The 14,678-nt window shown below is 40.7% G+C and overlaps 1 non-coding gene across 1 annotated transcript; it reads right to left on the bottom strand.

The window, feature by feature from the left end:
• Positions 1-9,993: 9,993 nt before the first annotated feature.
• Positions 9,994-10,101, bottom strand: LOC115069754. The gene has a single exon (XR_003848988.1). It is a non-coding gene; the product is annotated as a U6 spliceosomal RNA (small nuclear RNA).
• Between the last annotated feature and the right edge of the window lie 4,577 nt (positions 10,102-14,678).

Raw genomic sequence — 14,678 nt, 5'->3', positions numbered from 1 at the left:
CCATTTGGTGGTACTATTCGGAGAAGGTCATGGAATCTCCAGGAGGTATGGTCATGCTGGAGGAAGCATGTCACCAGGGGTAGGCTGTGAGAGTAGATAGTCACAGCCCATTTCCTGTCTGTCCCTCTCTGCTTCCTGTGTTGGCTTGAAGATGTGAGGACTCAGCTTTCTGCTCCAGCTCCTTCCTGCCATGCCTCCCTCACCATGATGGACTCCTCTCTCTAGAACCATAAGCCAAATAAACTCTGCTTTCTATATGTTGCCTTGGTCTTTTTTTTTTTTTTAATCCCAGCAGCAGAACAATAACTAAAACATGGTCCAGTGTGGATTTTATGATTCTTCAAAGAAAGGTAGTAGGGGGCTACAGCTTGGAGTGGTCAAGTGGGTATTGTGCATATTGTCCTATAAGATGATCTCTCTCTTTTCAAGGAGTGCAGCATCTGAAACTGGTCAGGTAGCAGTGGGGAGGGTGGAAGGTGGAAGGCAGAGGAGACACAAGGACGAACTTAGATGTACAAGAGACTTGGGCAGTTCTGAGGTTGCCCCTTCTTTTCCTTATCAGGGCACTTTTTCCTTATCGGGGTAAGGTGTAAAGGTGGATATTTGGGGCTGCGCATTTAACATTTTAGGAATTTACTAATGCACACAGCTGCACTAGGAGCAGCCTTGGTTGTGGTGCTTTGACATACGATGGCTTCCTGAAGAACATTGGGAGACCTTTGCACAAGTGCTGTGACCAGAAAATCTCTGAGTTTAATCCTTTCTTCTAGGAGCCAAATTTTCTTCCAGAGCTTCTGAATGCCTGAGGAATTGTGATGAACAATCATCACAAGTTCATAAATTTCCCCAGGGGCAGAAGCATCTCAGAGCAGATCCAATCAAGGACTGACTAACCTCTAAATGGACCTGAACCTTGTGGGCAGGAAATGAACTGCCATTATTTCAGTTCTTAGGGACTGACCAGAGATGACACATGGGTTTCATCTTAGTTCCAGTTGATAGGGGTTGCTGACTAATGTACTATGTTGAGAAGGGTTTAGTAGTTATACTCAGTGTATGAGAAGATTCCCAGGATTAAAGCAGAGATGGCATCTTCCCTCTAGATGAGGGCTGTTACATTTTTAAGCTGTTCTGTTTCATATTTGTTACCTGGTAGGACTATGGATACCTGTATGAACCAAGTTTCCAATTGCACTACTGGCTGGTGGCCAAGCTTTCACTTGTAGCCTTTAAGAGCCAATCATGTGGGGAGTGGAATGACTGAGAACAATGGCATGATGACACATGTATGAAACCCCTCACTAACACAAAAAATAAATAGAAAAAGGTCTGACCCAGAAGATCTTTGCAGAATAATCTTTTTAAAAGTGAAATAAAATTAAATACAAAGGAGATACAGTATGCTAAGTGCAGTTACAAAAGCCTACAAACATCTAAGCAAGTAATGCATGTGGATTTCTATTAATGCATTTATCCAGATTCAGGGGTGCACAGTGAAGTTTGAAGTGGCCATGATTGCAGTGGTATTTTGAGAGTCTACAACAGCTGACTGTGGTATGAATATGTCTGTGGTTGCCATCATCAAAGGCTCTGCTAATTCTATCATGATTTGTTGCTTATATTCATAGTAGAAGGAAGTGCTAAATTTTAGTATGTGCCATAAAAGAGTGCATTCATAGACTCTGAATCCTAGCCATGATCCCTGTATTGTTAGTATCCCCTGTCAACATGACAGGATCTGGAATCACCTAGGCGACAAGCCTCCAAATACAAATGTGCAGGGTTATCTAGATTAGGTCAGCCTCTGGGCATGCCTGTGAAGGAGTATCTTCATTAGGTTAACTGAGGTGGGAAGATGCATCTGAAAGAAAGGTGGCACTCTTCCCTGGCTTGGGTCCTGGACTGAGTAAAAAGGAAGAAGCTAGCTGACTGAGTACCAGCACTCATCTCTCTGTTTCCTGATTGTAGATGCCATGTGACCAGACGCCTAAATCCTGTAGCCGTGATCAATTGTAGCCTTGAATTGTGAGCCAAAATAACTCTCCTTTGTGTTCTTTCTTCAGGGGTGTTTTATCACAGTAATACGAAAAGTAATTAATGCAGGCGCCTTGACAGGGAGTCAAGAGACACAAACTAAGAACCCCCTCATTGAATTGATACTAGAGCACAGACCTGGGCCCTTTGTTTATCATGCTGTTCTCTAAGACACTCTGGACTGGTATTCACTGAAGCTAAGTTGTTTGTATCAACAGCTGATGGCTATTTACTGACCCAAATGCATAGCATCCTTGGATTCCCCTGGAGACAATGAGGGGGTCCACACAAGTATCCTGGTCTCTGCAGCCACTGGAAACATACTCTTTTTCAGATGTGGACAAAAAATTTGCAGCAGAACTTATGGTGGCATGAGCGGAATAAACCAGAACTAACACATTCGGAATGTAAAATAAAACTCAAATTTAGCCAATACCACTTACTATATTTAACTTGTAGCTATTATTTCACAGAAGAAAGAAGTAAACAGCTTCTACCTGGAACATCAAAGAATATTGTTTTCAGAGAATATCAGCACAGCATTCTGGCACAGTTGCTGGTAAACACCCAGAAACCTTTCCTGGCTCTTGCTGAGTCCCTCAGAACCTCCAGAAGTAGTTGTGGCTGAAGGCTCTAAAAGTGTGCCCAGGCCTTGATGCCTCTTGTGCTGTCCCATCAGAACTCTATCTCTTGACCTCAGGCCTGCTCTGAAGTTACTTGCATAATAAAGTTATACTGACTATTCACTGTTTTGTTCTTTAAGCAGTATTTTCCCCTCCCCTCCCCTCTCCTCTCCTCTCCTCTCCTCTCCTCTCCTCTCCTCTCTCCCTCCCTGACAATTTATGATGGCATTTTGAATCCCCTCCCCTCCCCTCTTCTCCTCTCCCTGCCTCCTCTCCAATCTCTCTATCCTCCCCACCCCCTTTTTGTTGACAAGGTCTTTCTATGTGGCCCAGGCTAAACCAAGTCCTCTTCTTTCTATTTAAAACCCTGGAAGGTAGATAGGCAGCCTAATCAACCTGGAACCTGTTCTTCCTCACTTAAAACCTCCTTGAATTGTGCTTCTCTGGACACTTAGTTATCAACACTCTTTCCAAACTCAGAAGTCTTCAAGGAAGCAAAGAAGCCTGAACTAAATGACTGATATCGATATGCAATATATAAAGAAGTAAGTGGAGAGAAAAACTGGTCATTATAATCAGGGCTAATGATGATAAGGATGATAAGAATGGCACATTTAGTGCCACCAAATGCTTCAAACTGTTATTTCAGGCTCTCTTCCATTCAATTGGTACATGTATTTGTCTTTACTCCAGTACTATACTGCTTCAATTGTTGTATCTGTGTGATATGCTTTGAAATTAGGTATGTGTGAGATTTCCAACTTTATTCTTTTTCAAGATTATTGCTTTGTTATTTGGGTCCTTTGAGATTTCATATGAATTTTAGGACCAAATTTTCTGTTTGCGCAAAAAATGTTAGGCTTTGCAAGTTATCTCGTTTGTGTCTTATATACCTGCTATGTTTAGGGTGTGGTGTGTTCCAGGGATTCTCTTGCTGGTAGCTTGTTCTCCAGTATGGAGATGTTGAGAGGCAGCAGAGCCTTTAAAAGGTGGAGCCTAGTGGGGATGACTGGGTCATAGGGCTGAACTGTTATTGGAATTAATGTGGTTCTCATGAGATGCTGAACTGTTCTAAAAGAGAAAGACAGACCCGTGCATCCTCCCTTACTTCCTGTCCCACCACACGATCACACTCATAGGCATGCCTGCCATTGAGGTATGATCCACCAGGAGGCCTTGCCAGACTGAAAGATAGGCACCACTCTATCTCAGACTCTTATCCTGTAAAATTGTGAACTTAATATATTGTCTAGCCTCAGGTATTTTGTTATAGTAGTGGAAAACTGAGTTATGCAACAGTCTTTAAAGTTGGTACTATCATTCATTCTAAAACTTGCATAAGAAAACTAAGACACAATGTTAAACAGCATGCTTGAATCCACACAGATAATGCGTTAGAGAACCAAGATACAGTCAGAATACAAATACTATGTTACTTCACCATGATCCTGTACAGCCTCTCCATGGATGCCTTGGGAGATGTAACAGGTTTCTTTATTTCTACTGCAGAGGGCACAAGAAGAATATTGTGGGTGTTGTTCACCAACATCAATTCTCTCTTTTATGAAAGAAACTTTGAGTTTCAGCGAGTCATATGCCCAACTAGCTGATGACCACATGTCCCAGCTTGCTTTGCAGTTAAATGGGGCTATGTGAACACAGTCTGTTCAATGAAATATGGGTAGAATATTTGTGCACCATCATGGTGTGTACCTACAGAGATGAGTTCACGCAGTCCTGGGGCACTTTCCTCTCTTCCTCCTCACTGGGACATCAGTCCTGTATAGTGATGGCTCTGCAGCCATACTGTCCTGGATGATTTGGAAAGATAAACAGACCTTGGTTAAGCCATGTGTTTTGGGGTATTTTTGTTACAGCAGCATATCCTATACTTTAACTGATAGAGTTAACTTTAGAGAGAAGATTCACTTGGAGCTTTTGCATTGGGAGTTCTGCATGAGCTCACTTATCAAGAACAGAATATCTCTACACATATTAACAGTCAATCTTAGTGGTATTTGCTAACTTTCTTAGTAATTTTATAAATATCCAGCACCTATTAATAAAGATGCTGATGCTGAGTTGTGGAAGTTAGTGTATGAGCTTGGAGCTTTTTCCCTAGTAGTAATGATGAATGATTATTTGCCTTCTTTTCACCTATTCCTGTGATAACTGCTCAAATTTGACCTAAGGACTAGCGACAGTGTCTGACCAACTGAGTCATTCAGCCAACTGACCAGCTGGAACATCAGCTCCAAGGACTCTGACACACTGGTACTATTTGTGTTAGCATGGTTGGTGTGCTTCACATAGAAAGGAACATAAAAAAGGCCTGTTCCTGTTGGTACTATCAGCAGCTCTCTTATTGATTCCCATATGGTAAGAGTTTTAAGCACAGTGCCTGTAATTCATTACCCAGGTGTAAATGTCATGTGATGTCAGTCAGAGCTTTGCATAGGGAGGGTTTATGTGGAACAGAGCCTGTGAGGATAAACTTCTTTATATTAAAGAAATCTTCAAACATATTAAGTAGAGAGATTAGTATGGTGAGTGCTCAGATTCATGAATATTTCTATGTAGATGAAATCAAGTTAAAAAGAACACCAAGGGCAGCTTTGAAGAGGAAAAGAATTTCTAAAAGAATAAAGAAGGGTATGAGAATGGGAGAGGAGGAGTTAGACAACAGTTCTTTATACGACGGGCAGCAAGGACGACTGTTCATTTTGCCCTGGTAATACTCCTGATACCACCTGCAGGACTCAAGAATAAATCATATAAAAATAGTTAACATCTGTTGAGTCTTTACTGTGTGCTGAACATTGTTTTACAAGCTTATAAGGTAACCATCATTATTACTCAATTCTGTAGATTAGAAAATTGAGAATTTGAAAAATGTAAGGTACTCAAAGTTCCATGGCTGGTAACAGATATGTGTCAGAACTCAGCATTGAACCCAAGTCTGTTCGATCCAGAAGTCTGTACTCTTAGTCCATGAACTTTTTAACTCAAAAGCACTTGGCACACTAGGTTAAAAGATAGATTTTTGAATCCTGGCTCTTGAACCTGTGTATCAGAATACCATGGTGTGAAGTCTAGGAACATGTGAAATTAATTTTTTAAGTTCATTGAAGTTTGACACACTGTTCCATGATGCATGCTGTAGAGGTACAGACTTGACTCAAAGGTTTTCTGAACTTTTAAAAATTCTAACCCTGTGTCTGTGAAATGTTTTAAAATGTTGTGTTAGTTACTTTTCTGTTGCTGTAATAAACACTGTAACCAAGGCAAATTATAAAAGGAAGAGTTTATTGGGCTTACAGGTTCAGAGGGATAAGAGTCAATGATGGGGGAGGCATGGTGGTAGAGGTGGCTGGAGTAGAAAGCTGAACCCTTATATCTTTAAGTAGGCACAGGAAGCAGAGAGAGACAAACTGGAAGTGGGCAAGGCTATCTACTTTCAGAACCTACCTCCAGTGACATGCCTCCTCTTGCAAGGCTGCACCTCCTAAACCTCCACAAAGAGCACCACCAACTGCAATCAAGTATTCAAATACTTAGAGCCCAATGGGGCCATTTCTCATTCAAACTACCACACTCTACTCTCTGGCCCCAAAAGGCTCAGGCCGTATCATAATGCAACATACATTTAGTACAATCTTAAAAGTTCTCATAGTTTTTAGCAGTCTCAACAACTATTCAAAAGTCCAGAGTCCAACCTCTCTTCTGAGACTTAAGACACTCTATTACTGTAAGCCCCTGTAAAATCAAAAAACAAATTACATACTTCCAACATACAATGGTATAGAATATACATTCCCATTCCAAAAGTGAGGAATGGAGGCATATTGAGGAAAGACTGGACCAAAGCAGGAGGAAAACCAGCAGTGCAGACACCAAATCCTGTAGCTCCATGTCTGATGTCTGGGACTTTCCTTCAAAGAGCTTAGGTGGCTCAGACCCTTCAGTTTGCTGCCTGCAACATATCTCTCTCTTGGCCTCTTACCACTCCCTTGTACAACTTTCCTTGGCAGGTATTGCAAAGCTCTGGCCTCTCCAACATCTTGGAATTTCCATTGCCAACCAGGCTTTACCTTCACAGCTTCACATAATTGCCTCTCAGGACCTCTTGACTTCCCAGGGCCTTCTCACAAGGACTCCTCCGCCATATAATGCCTGACATCAGTGGCTCTCTGAAACCACGGAGAAAGAACTGATGACCCCACCACCCCTCACTCTTATTAGGCTAACACAAGTTAGGTCGACAGCACTGGATGGACCTCAGTCACTTTCATCCACATTACCAACAGCTTTTGCATATTGTGGTTTTCTGGGATTAGAAAAATCTTAGTCTTTTTCCTTTCACAAGTTGGAAGCTTACCTGGGTGAGTCTTTCCCTGATAGACACTCCTACCATTGTTCATGTGCAAATCTGGAGATCTCTCCCTAATGGCTCTAATTTCCTTATCAAAGAGAGCTGCTCTTGCAGGACACACCTTGGCTTCCAGCCCACTTGCTCTTTTTCATTGCAGATCCACATAATAGTTACCATTAATAACCTTGACACCGAATCACTGTTAGGCTGCCTTGAAATTTCCTCTGCCAAATAAATTAGTCCACTTCTTTTATTTTTTTATTTATTTTTATTTTTTTGGTCTTTTTGAGATAAGGTCTCCCTGTAGCCCCAGCTGGCCTTAACTTGTTATGTAGACCAGGCTGGCCTTAACTCACAAAGATCCACCTGCCTCTGCCTCCTGAGTGCTGGGATTAAAGGCATGAGCCACCACACCTGGCCAGTCCACTACTTTTAAATTTAACCTCAAGCAAGTTTTTAGGCAGTTTAGGGCAGAAGTTAGCCAGATTTTCTGCCAAAATATCTCAGTTGCTGTCTTAGTCCTTGTTTTCCATTGGTACTCCTTTGCTCTCAGCAGTACTTTCTTCCAGGTTCCCACTAGAATGGTATATCAAGCTCTGCTTACAGCATTCAACCACTTTTCTAATCCAAACTTCCAAAGTCTTCCACATTCCTCCAAGAAACAACATGGTCAGGTTCTTCACAGTAACAGTCCATTCTCTGTTACCAGCTTCTGTATTAGTTACTTTTCTGTTGTGATAAAATACCAAGGCAACTTACAGAAGGAAGAGTTTCTTTGTCTTACAGTTCTAGAGGGACATCCCAGTCCATCATGGCCAGGAAACACAGTAGCAGAAGTTACCAGAGCAGAAAGCTGAGTACTCACATCTTCAAGCAGGCATAGGAAGCAGAGACAAACTGGAAACAGGCAAGGCTATATACTCTCAGAGTCTACCCAGTGATGTGTTTCCTCTCACAACACTATACTTCCTAAACCTCTGCAAGATAGCACCACCAGCTGGGGCCAAGTACTCAAATACTTGGAATCTTTTGCAGGACAGTCCTCATTCAAACCACCACAAATCTGTTCTCTCATTCTTTCTCCAAATTACAGTCAGTCTTGTGGATGTGTAGGTTCTATATCATCTAATTCAAACAACCAAGGAGGGAAAATACCTATAAAAAATTGCATCTTAATATCATTGTTCCCTAAACAACCTAGTAGTAACTGCTCTTTACATTGTAGTAGATATCACAGGAAATCTAGAGATGACACAAAGTCTGCAGGAGGATGTGTGTCATGGTCAAATGCTAGGTATTTTATAGAAGGAAATTGAGGAGCCATGGCTTTGGACAACCTTGAGGGTCCTGTTCTAGTTTCATTCTGTTGTGACAAATATCATGACTAAAAGCAGCTTAAGGGAAAAAAGGGTTTATGGGGCTTGCACTTCCAAGTCATAGTCTATCTTTGAGGGAAATCAGGGTAAGAACTCAAGCAGGAACTTGAAGCAGAAACCATGGATAAATGCTGTTTGGTGGCTTTGTTACTCATGCTCAGCTAGCTTTCTTCTATAGCCCAAGACCATCTGCACAGGGATTGGTGTTATCTACAGTGGGCTGGGACCTCCCATATCAATTAATAATCAAGATAATCCCTCACAGACGTGCCCACAGGTCAGTCTAATCTGGGAAATCCTTCAGTTGAGACTCCCTTCTCAGATGACTCTAGGCTGTGTCAAACTGACAGTTAAAGCTAACTAGTACAAGATCCTAGGGGAAAAAATATACCACAGATACAGAGGAAAGTCTGTCTATCTATTTTATAAATTTCTCTTTGTATTTTAATATATAGACACTACTAATGTACTTCACATATTATCAACAAATAAAAACATTAAGTGGGAGCATATCCTGCACCTTACTTTTGAGAAGAATGATCTATAGTCAATACTATTTGAGTTTTATTTATTTATGTATTCAGTGGTGCTGGGGGATGGAACCCAGTGTATTGTACATACCAGGCAAGCATTCTTCCAATGAGCCACATCCCCATTTGAAGTTTATATTCTACTTTATCAGGTCACAAGTATCAAGAGTCAAAGTGGAATAAGCTTTCAGATAGGAATTAAAAGTCAGGAAATCACACATAAAAATCCAGATTTCTGACCTCTTTTGAAAAATAAATTTGGCTACCTGAACCTGAGTTTCTGGTGTATTGGAGGGGCTACTGTGGGAAAATGGACTAGAGCTGAGCTCCCCTTTGAGGAGGGATGCACAGGGTCCCAGAATTGCCCACCTCATTCTGATATTATCACCCAGCTGATGACACTTCGGGCCTTGATATTGGATCTACTGCTGTAATGTAAGGATTTTTTTAAAAAATTTTTTTAAAAATGATTTATTTAATAACAACATACTTAGAAGAAGCATATCATTACAACACAATTGACATATTCAATAACGGTTTCCTGAGGTAGGATGCATCTCTTTCAAAATTGGCTGTAAATTTTTAGGTTTACAGTTGAATTATTACAGTTATACAATATTGTACTCATTATAAACCCTATAAGACATAAATTAAATGATGTTTTAACCTTTAAAAAGATCTCCATTTCATTATTAAAATACACAGTTTCATACAGAAAAATTCTTTTTCAATGCAATTGACATTGGATGTTTGCACATGCATTTCTAATCTCTAAATATCTGATTATTACTAGTCACTGTTGGTTACTTTCTGAGCTTCTAGGCATCTGAGCATGGATATAAAGTCATCAGGTAGATTTCAGTGGTAATGTTTTTCACATCTACTAATTATTGTTTTTTAATCATTATTTTTTTAATTTTTTTTCATACAGAAGAATTCATTCCAAAGCAATTGACATTGAGACGTTTTCACATGCATTTCTAATCTCTATATACATGACTATCACTGGTCACAGTCGCCCACCTTCTGAGCTCCTCGGCATCTGAGCATGAATACAAAAAAATATGGAATGCTTCACGAATTTGCGTGTCATCCATGCGCAGCGGCCATGCTAATCTTCTCTGTATCGTTCCAATTTTTAGTATATGTGCTGCCGAAGTGAGCACGTAATGTAAGGATTTTTATTTCTAAACTATCATGAAGGTAAACTTCACTGTGGCCATTGTATACTGTCACATAATTTTTATCCTCTTATCTTTTAAAATTAATTAGTTTGACTCATACAAATTTGCCAATTTTTTTTAAGTCTCCAAATGTTCAGAATTTGTCTAAGCCATGATTACTGCACTTACCAGCATGAGAATTTGTTTTAGTAACTTAACTTAGCCTAGGTTATTTTAGTGCCTGGGGATAAGAACAGACTAGTAAAAGAAGAATCCAGCTGGGCATACTGGCGCATGCTTTTAATCCCAGCGTTTGGGAGGTAGAGGCAGGTGAATCTCTGTGAGTTCAAGCCCAGCCTGGCCTACATAGTGAGTTCCAGGCCAATTGGGGCTACAGGGAGACCCTGCCTCAAAAAGACAGAAGAAGGAGGAGGAAGAAGAGGAGGAGGAGGAGGAGGAGGAGGAGGAGGAAGAGGAGGAGCATGTAGCTTTTCTGATTGGATTAATGGATTAACTTGGACAGGTCACAGTGACCAGAGGTTTACTTTGCACTTTCGGCTTAGGTTTAGTCCAAGAAAGTCATTACACTAGTGGAATGATACTTAGTCCCTCTAGGAGGACAGACTGTAAGGGCCAGAGAGAAAGAAGGATGCCAGTTAAGAGATGAAGCTCAGGCTGATGATAGAGGTAGGAACTGAGGCATATTCTGCTGAAAACACTGATAGAACTTGATTGTAGATTTGAGCGATAGAGGAAACACTTTTATCCATTCTGTGAAGAATCAAGCTTTGAAGTTTTTGTTTTTAGTCAGTGATCGAGGTGGTAAAATGTGTGTGTGTGTGTTGTGTGTATGTGTGTGTATGTGTGTGTAGTATGTGTATGTGTGTATATGTGTGTAGTGTGTATATGTGTGTGACAACAAGAGATTAACAAATTTTTCTTTTCCCTTTCTCTTCTTTGAAATTGCAGGTTCTAAATAAGTTATCACAGCATATTATTTGACTTTTTTAGTATTTTCCAAATGAAGAATAATTTTTATTAGTTTTATCTACTGCTCACTTGGCACCCAACTTAATTGACTAGACTATTTTCAAAACTCTTTTCTATAGCTTAATTATATATGTCCAAAAGGACACAGCTTCACTTGGGACTTAGAACATTGTGAAATTATTAACTTTGTGGAATGTTTTCAGTTTGAATTAACAGACTTTCAGTACCATTCAATCTTGAAAATTGTCATCATCAAGAATTGAACATGTTGCTAGTTTTTCAAAATATCAATTATAGGCATAAGAGTTTAACTGCAGCCCTTGGTTTAATTTTCTAGCTATCCATCATTGAAGGCTTACTTGAAGAGTTGAATTAAGTTTCCAGGATATTGAGTGGCTATTTTTGCAGACTAAATAAATAATAGCTACAATTCAGTGCCTTTGATGGAAGTTAATTTTGCATATAAATTCAATGAAGTACTTACATTAAAAAATTCTTATTTTCATTTCAAGTTTTACTTTTAAAAAGATTATCTTTTCTTTCATTCATTTAAAGTGTTCAGAGCTTGGCTTTATCTCATTTAAATTCCCATGTATTATTTGTTGGATTTTTTTTTATGGGTATATTTTTTTTTCCTTTTGAGCAACTCTCAGTTTTCTCATCTTCTTTTTAACCTTGATGAAGATAAGAATTCCTATGTAAAGGGGCTGGAACTCAGTGGGTAAGAGCATTTGCTATGCAAGCATGAAGACCAGAGTTTGGATACCAGCACTGTGTACAAATGGAGGTAGGAGGATCACTGGGACCTGCTGGCTGCCAGCCTAGCTCCAGGTTCAGTGAGATACCCTGTGTATTAGTTACTTTTCTGTTGCTACGATAAAACACTGGCCAAAGGAACTATAAAAGGAAGAGTTTATTTAGCTTATGGTTCCAGTGGGGCAAGAGTCCATCAGGGTAGGGAGTGGCAGAGGTGGCTGGAGTAGGAGCAGAAGCTAAGTGCTCACATTTTCAAGGAGGCACAGGAAGCAGAGAGTGACTGGTGATCTGGGAAGGTTTAAGAACTCTCTAAGTCCGCCCCCAGTGACCACATGGTCATTTCCTCCAGCATGGCCATACCTTCTAAGAACTCCTAATACAGTGCCATCAACCGCAGATTAAAAAAAATGTCTGAATACCTGGAGCCTACGGAGGACATTCTCATTCAAACCACCATACCTTGTTGTGGGAGAACAGGACACCTGATGTCCTCCTCTGACTTCTATGGGCAAACATCTGCATAATATGTGCATATACCACACACACACTCAGAGAGAGAGAGAGAGAGAGAGAGAGAGAGAGAGAGAGAGAGAGAGAGAGAGAGAGAGAGAGAGAGAGAGAGACAGAGAGACAGAGAGACAGAGAGACAGAGAGACAGAGTGAAGCACCTTACCTAGATATCTCACAATATTGAGTTTCAAAAAGATGGGAGAACTGCTAAGCTCTTCTTTGTAGTAATGCAACATCTATGGTTTTGTCAGGGCCCTGCCCACATCTTCTGCATTACAGCTTCCTGTCTTTGTAGGAGGACATTTTGCAGCATTCATAATGTGTTAGACCAATGTGCAAGGCCCACTGGAAGTGCCAGGGATGCAGTACTCCTGGGACCGAGATCAGTGAAGTTGGTGGTAGTTTTCTGTACCTTAGTGGATGAGTGGGAGGACAAATCTAAACAGTATGCTGCCTCCCTGAGGTCTTCAGTGAGACTGAGTCCCAGCTCCCACAGCACTAGTTTCTTCCACTTCTCAATTTCTGAACTGGCATTTCCTAGGTTTACCTCTTAAATAAAAGACTTGCACTTAGATTTTTGTTTCAAGGTCAGATTCTGATGCAACTAACTTAAGAGTAGTTCTGTTGGTCTTTCCAAGTGTTTATGCCCATTTAGCTCACCAATGATGTTCCAGTCACTAATTCCCTGGCTTTATTGTCCAGGTTTAGTGTTATGTGGAACTAAATCTATTTTTATTCTGACTTAGTATATTTAGTATATTTCATGCTCATTCTCCAAGAAGTGATTTCCTAGTAATCTTGGCCTTATCCACCATCCCCAATAGGCTGTGTCCCCTGGAAGAGTTCGTTGATATGGTCAAGCAGAGGGAAATAAAATACTACCTTTATTGCAAATTAAGATGACACTGGAGAAAGTGGCTTACAACCTTGATCAAGCAAACTTCCTCACATTAGGCCTTCAGTTTAAGAAGACTTTTGTAGACAGTTGCATACAGTGTTAGATTCAGGCACTAGCTGCACAGGCAGAACCTGCCCTCTGAAGCTTTCAGAATGGAGGAGAAAATCAGGATGGGATCTCTTTGCAGAAAGACCATCCCCAAAGAGTAAAAGGACAGTCCTGAGCTACAGATACCAGTTGAATTCACCTATCTCCTCTATAGGCATGAGCCAAGGGTAGAGACAAAGCAACAATGTTAAACAACAGAGTTCTTTTTCAGGGAAAGGAGTGTCTTGTCTTTCTAACACTCTTCATTCTTACCTCTCCACATTCAGTTTAACCACTAAGTTCAAGGCCAAGCAAGGGTGAGACCATCTTCCTGACAGGTCAGCAATCTACCAGGACAGTGCTGTCCCTACTTTTGTAGTGCATCCTCCCCTCCTGAGAGAGGTGATGATGAAGCTATTGCCTTAGAAGGCAGTTCTGTGGGCTGGAGAGATGGCTCAGTGATTAAGAGCACTGACTGCTCTTACAGAGGACCCAGGTTTGATTCCCAGCACCCACATGTCGGCTACGAACTGTCCTTAACCCCAGTTCCAGGGGAATCCGGCCCTCTTCTGACCTCTGCGGCATTGCATGATGGGTACACTCACATACGTGCAGGCAAATCACTCATACACATAAAATAAAAATATTAAATAAAATATATTAAAAAAAGAGGATGCAGTTCAGTGATAAGTTATTCTAGGGCCAATCAGATTCACAGCCGAAAGTTCCTAATTCCAGTCTCTGTTCTTAATTATGATTAAGCATGTTGCTCAGAAAAGTCCATCAGAGGTTCTGCAGGGTATCATATGATCATGTGGAGCTTCAACAAAGAACATTTCAGTGAAATCTTGATGGCCCAAATTTATATATGACCTGTATAATTGTGAAGTCCTTGAAAGAAATTAAAGCTTGAAAATTAGATTCTCACCTCTGGGCGAGTTAGAAGTAAATGATTTTAGATTAAAATTCATGCTTCCCTGTTTCTGATTCTGCGCTCTAGAGAAGAGGGCTTCTAAGGCCTGGGTCATATTATTATTCCAGGTTGGGCAGTGTCTCATCTGAACCACTTGTATGGACTTTTCTAGAGTCTTGGCACTTGAATTAATTACACATTATTTCTGGTATAGATAGCTTTATTTTTATAATTTTCTTGAGACAAGGTTTCACTGTGTAGCCCTGGCTGGCCTGGAACTCAGTACCAAGCTACAGACCAATCTAGCCTTGAACTCAGAGATTTGCCTGCCTCGGCCTCCTGGTGTTGTGGGTTGGCAATCAAGCCACGCCACAAGGTCAAAGCTGAGGTAAGGGAGATTTATCTTATGTCTGGGCTGTCCCTGCA

The sequence above is a fragment of the Nannospalax galili genome, unplaced genomic scaffold (genome assembly GCF_000622305.1).
Source record: "Nannospalax galili isolate Female #2095 unplaced genomic scaffold, S.galili_v1.0 scaffold674, whole genome shotgun sequence".
Lineage (NCBI taxonomy): Eukaryota > Metazoa > Chordata > Mammalia > Rodentia > Spalacidae > Nannospalax > Nannospalax galili.
The sequence above is the reverse complement of the archived record's forward strand: the minus strand, read 5'-3'. Positions and strand labels throughout refer to the sequence as shown.